Source organism: Triticum aestivum, chromosome 6A, assembly GCF_018294505.1.
Source record: "Triticum aestivum cultivar Chinese Spring chromosome 6A, IWGSC CS RefSeq v2.1, whole genome shotgun sequence".
In the NCBI taxonomy this organism is placed as follows: Eukaryota; Viridiplantae; Streptophyta; class Magnoliopsida; order Poales; family Poaceae; genus Triticum; species Triticum aestivum.
Genome location: NC_057809.1, coordinates 612,561,290 through 612,567,166, shown reverse-complemented (window position 1 = coordinate 612,567,166; position 5,877 = coordinate 612,561,290). Strand labels below are relative to the sequence as shown.

The window sequence follows — 5,877 nt, the reverse complement described above, 5'->3', positions numbered from 1 at the left end:
CGTGATCACACTCAAAGGGCTCCTGCTACATGGGCTTCAACTGGTCAGCCTTGAGCTTCTCCACTTCACTTGCAAACACAGACTCGGTGGGCATGATCGAGTCATACTGTCTACTGACCAAAGTAAATGAATATCAGCTCAAATTACACTTCAGATTAACATGAATAAGTCTACAAGCACCTATGGTGCACAGAGCTTTCTACGTCTTGCCTCTTGGCACATCTTACAAACAAGTTTGTTCACATATTGAGCAACAACATGAGATCATCACATATTGATCAGCACTGATGGTGAACAGAGCTATCTTCTTTTCTTTTCTTTTCTTTTCTTTTTTGCTATGCAAATGAGATCATCACTCTGTGGGAATAGATGATACAAAGCATACCGAACAACATGGAAAAGACAGAGTGCAGTTATAGGGATGTGTATTACTTTTCTTGAGCTTAAACAATCTAGCAAAACATATACATACCCTTCATCTGTTAAAGTGCTACAATACAGTACAAGCGTCCAGCCAAGGCTCATTTAGAGCTACAAATAGGGAAATGGTGCAAATACTTAGATACACGCAATTTGCTTGCCGCGGAGTTGGGCACTTCATGGTGCACCGTCTTGAGTTTTCTCCATCATGTGAGCCCACCTTACAGCCACTTGCACATAAACCATGTCGTACATCATATCAACATACTGGAAGAAGGCAGCCCTCCATGTTCTCTTCATCAACATGGTGCAGAAAACTGTCCACATACCCACCACAAATCCAATGCTCATGGTAAGATAAACAGATGGCATATGATCTATATCTTCGAGGCCACTTTGCTCTGCATCATGCGTTGAGCAGTTCCTACCGACAGGATCTCCACAAAGACCAGGGTTACTGATGTAGATATACATCTGGTTATCAAGAGCTTGCAAAGAGAGCCTTGGCTCAGTGGCTGGGTATGCGGTTGTGCAGCCTAATATAACGACCCGAGTTCAATTCCTAGAATTGACAGGTGATGCACAGGGGTTTTCCCCCGTTTATTGAGGATCAAGCTTGGTGTGTGGTGGAACCATGCATCAAGAAATATCTTGATACTCATTTAAAAAATTTCGAGGACCATGTTTATCTTGGTACTCATACTGAAATGGCCGTATGCATCCCTAGTTGGTGCAGAGGCCGGAAGTGAAAATCTCTCCCATTTTAAAGATTGAAACTCACGCGGCCCTCGCGTCGCCCCTGGCGACTCGGGGGCGATCCCATCTATCGCCGCCCGCCTCCCCTCATCCCCCTTCCGTCCCTCGCTGCCGCCGGAGACGACCGCCGGCAAAGCCCGGGCGGACCCCGGGGAAGGTGGCGGCGGGGATCTCGGCGCCTGGATCGATCTCGTCGGCCTGCGGGCTGGAGTATCGCGTCGGTGGCCTACGGATCCTTGGGCGGCGGCCCTATCGGCGAGGCGGCGTCGTCCGGCAGCTGGAGACGTCTGCAGGCGATGCTGGCCAGCGTACTCGGCTGCGCGGGTGGCGGGTCGCTGGTGGAGTCCGGCCATGGCGTGGTTCTCCGTTGCGTCAGATCTTGAGGTTCCCCTTTCTCCTGCTGCCTCTATCGTCGTCCCGGTGGTTTGCGGCTGCAGGCTCCGGTGGTAGTGAGCCCTAGTGGTGTACTTTGGGTCCGGGGGAAACCTTGGCCAGTCTAGCCGGCCTGGCGGCGGCGACGCTCGTGGGCGCCGCTTTCCTTCATGAAGGCGCAGCTGAGGGCCCAATCTACCCACCCTGATCCCTGGCCGGGTGAAAACCTTCAATCCTTTTCGGATCTGGCGGCAGCGGTGCTTTTTGCGTCGTGACCTTCCTGGAGGTGTCGTCAGGGGCACTGGGGCTCGGTTGGGAGTGCAGAGGATCTACAGGTGGAGGGGATATGACTAGTGGTAGAAGGTGGTGTTCGCGAAGGAGGAGCGGCGTTGCATCTGATACGTCGACAATGGCGGGTCTCAGCGGCATGGAGCAGCGGGGTCTCGCTGTTGGGCGTGTGTTGATGGACAAGCGCAGGATGGTGGTGTTGTCTGGCGTCGTGGTGGCGTCGACGACAGCTAGACCGGGCAAGGTAGATGCAGCAGTACATCTCTGAAGATGGATTGGTGGCAGGTGTGGCTGCGGCGGCCTCATACCCGGCAGGCGTCCTGGTTGAGGAGTGCGCCGGACGGGTGGGTGACCCATACCCGGCAGGCGTCCCGGATGGGATCTCAGGTCTTAGATGTTAGGTTTGGCTGCGAGGTCTGTTTGATAAAGGCCCAGACTATCAACATCCCTTCATCAAATGAATAGGAGTAGCAACAGATGTTGACTAAACGGTGGCTTCAGACTTACTGTTGTATTTCTTTGTAAGGTCTTTTGAGAATAATTAATAAAGTGGCTGTACGCATCGCCCAGATGCAGAGGCCGGGGCTCTTCCTCCTTTTCTAAAAAAAAGCTAGCTCTTGGCCAGATGGTATTGCACTAGACAGATTGTTGTATGCCAAGTTCATGTAGCTCAGATAAGTTAAAGCTGACAAGCTTGATGGTATGGCACCAGAAAACTCATTGTAGGATAGGTCGAGTGACTCCAACCGCTTTAAATCACCAACTTGGTTTGGGATTGTTCCTATGAACTGATTGTTTGACAAGTTCAGGTTGGTAAGTCCAATGAGTAGAGTTATCTCCTCTAGAACCTGTCCTCTCAAACTATTACTTGACAAATCGAGAATTGCCAGTAGATTGTAGATCGAGAAGGTGTAGTCACGCTTTTTATCCTTCATGATTACTGGGATGCTCTCTTCATAGTAGTAATCCTTTGTGTCACGTGACACCACTGCCTTCATTGCCTTCAAGTTTGACAAAGACCACGCTATGCTTCCTGATATTTTGTTATGTGCTATGTCCAAATAATGAAGACAGTGAAGGGAAGTTAGACTCTTAGGAATATGACCACTAAAAATATTTGATCTCACTCTAAATATTTTCATTTGTGGATTTGTTTTTCTGGCAATACTCCAAATAACCTATTGTAAGAAAGGTCAAGGAACATCAATTGTGACGACCTTCGAATAAATTTGGGGAAGTCACCTGTGAGATTGTTGTTATTTAGGGCTAAGCTGAACATCTCAAAACCAAAACCAAATTGATTTTAAGAGTTTGCATCAGATTCCTTCCAGCACTGCATAATACTTCTTGTTAAATGGTTTCCTGATAGGTCCAACCTTTTCAGTGTAGTCAATTGGCATATAGACAGCGGGATGGTGCCTGTGAATTGATTATTTGTAAGCAACAAATTTTCGAGTAGTGGAGCATTTAGCTCTGATGGCAATGACCCAGATAAAGAGTTTGAAGATAGGTCCAATCGGCTTATATTTATAGGCAACTGTGGAACTTGACCTTCAACTTATTGGACCCCGGATATATATACTCAGCTGACATGTGTTGTAGATTTGACGGTAATGAGCCACACAATTTGTTTCTTGATGCTTGCAAGGTTGAAGCTCGGGAAAATGTCACCCAAAACCAATCATGAATAACATTATCCAGATTTGCATCAGTGAGAACAAGAACATCAATATCAGATTGCCATTTAAGCCACTCTGGAAAAATGGGCCCCGTTGGCATGATTGGAATTTCGCAACCTTCAATCTAAATGGAGGAATCCATTTCTGGTTGATAGCTATCAAAGTGTTGTGCGAGAAGTCCATATACTTTAAACCCATTAGGCCTGCAAAATTCTCCTCCACGAGCACACGATCTAATGTATTATGGCTGAGGTCCAAAAGCTTTAAATTACCTAAACTTACTGAGTGTTCTTTCAAGAGAAAATCACTGAAGTTATTATAGCTGAGGTACAAATCCTCCAAATTACCTAAACTTGCAAATGTTCATTGAAGAGCACACCAATGAATTTGTTGTAGCTGAGGTCCAAATGCTTTAAGTTGCCTAAACTTGCGAATTGTTCTTTCAAGAGCACACCGTTGAAGTTATTGTGGTTGATGTCCAATTCGTCTAATTTTTCTAAACCTGCAAATTGTTCTTTCAAGAGAACACCGCTGAAGTTATTGTAGCTGCTGTCCAGCCTTTTCAAATTACTCAGTGCTCCAACTCCTACAGGTAGAGGGCCAGTCAACATGTTTTTAGATGCTTGAAGAACACTAAGATTGGTCATGTTACCAATCCAAATGAGTAGTTTCCCGGTCATATTTGCCTCCTGCACCGAAAATTCTTGCAGAGTATTCCATGAGCATTTTGGTAGTCGCTCCATGAACTCCCCTATGCTCGAACCTATGTTGTTACTAGTGAACACCATTCTCGTCAAATTGCACAAATTTTCTAATTTCTTTGGTATCAAACCCATGAGATCGTTCCAACTAAAGTCTATGACTTGAAGGGACGTCATGTTTGCCAAATCACTAGGAATGGACCCTTCCCAGCCGGAATCTCTTAGGTGAAGCTCCTTAAGGCCTGTGAGATTCCAAAACCATGCATGCTTGAGTGAAGTTTGGAAGGTGTTATCAGACATATCAAGGAGCTCAAGATGTGTGAGCTTGGAATGTGGTATACTAGTAGACATGGTATTATTGTGTCGACAGTCGAACAAGTGAAGCACTTTAAGAGAAGGAAGCATGTTAACCATCTAAACCAAATCCCTCGCAGAACTAAGGTCCACATGGCTAATGTCGAGATGGCTCAACAAAGAGAGACGTGGCAACCATGCAAGATCCACTATGTAAGGCATATTCCAATAATAATCATAATTCCAACTGAGATCAAGATATTGCAACTTTAAGAGATTGCCAAGTTGGGAAGCCTTCAAGAAGAATACGACGTCCACAGACGCCGCCACCGACGGCCAGAAAAGGACTGGGCAGGTGATAAACCCCGGTGCTCGCACCCCGGCGACACACCCCTGCTCTGCCAACCACCCGCAGCCACGCTCCCCACGAGACCATGGTTGCCCGCCCGCACCTGAGACGCAGGTTCCGCCCCCGAACGCCTCGCCTCACCCCGTCAGGGCCGCCGCCCAACATCCAGACACCCCCAAGACCATCCAAAGAGATCAACTTTGCACCAAAGGAGCCCCACCGAGCGACGAACCGCAGCATACATCCTTCCTTGAACATCGACGGAGCTGCGACAGCCAGCACATGGCCGGGGAAAGGGGGAGGTGGGGGAGCCGACGCATCCGGATCGACACACCCATGTGCAAGTGACGGGGCCCGAGCACGTCGGCGCCACCCATCCCTCCAGCCAGCCTCCCCACTGGACACACCCCTGTGCCGCCCCACCTCAGCGGCCGACGCAGCACCCCGCAAGGCCACCGACGCAGACCCAACCACCGGCAAGGGGGGCCCCCGCCGAACGCCAAGAATACTCACCAGGGAGCCCATCTGCCCTGTCGTCGTCGTCCAGCCGGCGAGACGACTGGATCTTGACCAGCGCGCCCACCTGCCACCGCCGCTGCGCCTCCACCGCCACCAGCCGAGGACACGGTAGGGGCGGACGCATCATCCGTGGCCCTCGCCGACTGGACCGAGATCTGGCCGAAGCCCGCCGCGCAGCACCTCCGCTGCAGCCCCTTCACGCCGCCGCCCACAACTCGCGTCGCCGCCATCAGATGCTGCCGCCGCGCCCCGATCGTACGCCACGCCGCCGCCCGACCCGGAGGACCGCGCCTGCCGGACTGAGAGGGGGAAGGAGAGGGCCCCGCCGCCGCCAGCACTGGCCGGGCTTTGCCCGCTAGTATGTTGAGGCGGCGGAGAGGGGAGGGAGGCTCGAGGAAGGGGGGACTGGGGGCGGCGCTAGGTCCCCCCCCCCCCCCCCCCCCCGCGAGCGCCGCGGGAGTGAGGGAGGGGATAAGCACTGAACTTTTTCATCAGCAAA

The 5,877-nt window shown here is 50.6% G+C and overlaps 1 pseudogene; it reads right to left on the bottom strand.

The window, feature by feature from the left end:
* Positions 1-584: 584 nt before the first annotated feature.
* On the bottom strand, positions 585-5,608 carry LOC123129810 (receptor-like protein 35; annotated as a pseudogene).
* Positions 5,609-5,877: the final 269 nt, after the last annotated feature.